The sequence below is a fragment of the Magnolia sinica genome, chromosome 17, assembly GCF_029962835.1.
Source record: "Magnolia sinica isolate HGM2019 chromosome 17, MsV1, whole genome shotgun sequence".
Lineage (NCBI taxonomy): Eukaryota > Viridiplantae > Streptophyta > Magnoliopsida > Magnoliales > Magnoliaceae > Magnolia > Magnolia sinica.
This window is the reverse complement of record NC_080589.1, coordinates 34,404,519-34,406,253: the sequence shown is the minus strand read 5'-3', so window position 1 is coordinate 34,406,253 and position 1,735 is coordinate 34,404,519.

Here is a 1,735-nt window from a genome sequence, read left to right as displayed (position 1 = left end):
TACGGGCCTTACAACAAATATTCTAGAGGGGTAGTGGGTTAGAGATAGAAGACGTGTAGTTCAATTGGGGAGCTAGTGGTGCCCCTAGGAGTACCAGGGGTTGTGCAGATGGGCCTTCCTAGATTATCTGGCCAGACATGGTGAGTTCGTGAGGCATGCAAAATGAGAGAGGACGTCTTTCCTATGCAGCAATAGGTAGACGGTATGGCACCTGACTAGGTATAGGGGATGGAGTCTTCCCCACAAGGACCATTAGCTGGTAGGCTCTTAATTAGTGGTGGTTGTTGACTAGTGCTGACGTAGGGGCTTTTCCTTATAGGACCAATGGTTGCTCCCATGTCTGTTGCATGTAACAAGAAAGACTGGGATGCGATTCAAGGGCCTTCCCTTGGAAAATCAACAGAGGAGGGGGTAACCCCCCTTACAGAGTGAGTGGGGGAAACTCCCTGTAGTAGCTTTTGGCCGAGAATGCTTAGAAAACTTGGGGTGGAATGGTCTCCCTGGATGGCATTGACGGTGGGGGTGTTGGAAGTGTTAGGGCATATTTTGTACTGCGGTAGAGGGTTTTGAAGTATGTTATTGCACTTAGCAGAACCTATTTCAAGGGGCGTGACCATGATCTTGTTCTGATTAATCGAATTTTAGACTGCATGTTTCAAGGAGAAACAACGTTCTGTGGCATGACCCCACCCCCTAGTGGAATGCGCAATACTCATTCTCCTTGTAATTTAGAAACAACAGGTTTGGCAGTGGTCTAGTTTGGAGAGGTGCCAAGAGTTGCCTTTGGATGAGTGTGGTCAAAATATCCATATATGACTGGGCCAATGGTGTAATTAATTGCCTAGGCACTTGTGCCACACCCGTTTGCCTAATCTGGTTTGTGTATCGTGGATTCCACTTAGGTTGTTGCTGCTGAGGTTGGTGTTGTTATTCTTACATAGAAGCACTTAGCACCCCTTGCGCAAAGGTAATGACATTATTAGTTTTCGTTGTGCAAGAAGTAGCCATGTCTTTATTTCTTACTCTGTATTTGCCTATCTTTTCTTCAATTTTTGCTTTTTATGCCGAGATAGACTGGTAGGACCATGGTGCAATTGTGTCGGCTTTTATTCCACCCTCCACCTATTCCCCGGCACGGATTAGCTGGGTAAATTTGGCATACTAGTATGAAATCAGATATCTTGATATATTTTATCACGCCCTAAACTCGGAAACCGAGCTCAAAAAATTCTCGATCGCTGAATCTAGTGCCGACAACCTCTGTTGTACCCCATTCTCGGCCCTCGGCACCCATATGCCAGGTTCCGATCCTGGGATCCTACAAGGAGGGTTTTCAACGTACATTTGTTTCATAACAAGCATAACCACAAGTTTACCCAAATCACAAAGGTAATATCATCATCAAATATCCACTAATATAAACAGTTGATTACAGTGCTGAAGGGAAAATACATATATCGATAATCAAAGCTCCAAAAGACAGCTACATGCTCCAAGCTCAACGTTGTTATGACCTAACGCCACCTGCATGTATCTATCGTGCATAAGCTTATAGAAAGCTTAGAGGGTGGTGTAAGTGTGTGTGCAAGGTAAAGTGCCAAGTATGCAATATCAGAGTAATGCGAAAATATGCTGGTAAGTCCATAAATATCATCAGCCTTATCCAGGCTATGTGATGCAAAAACATAATAAGTCAATATCATATACTGAGAAAGCAATGTAGATCAGTTATGTA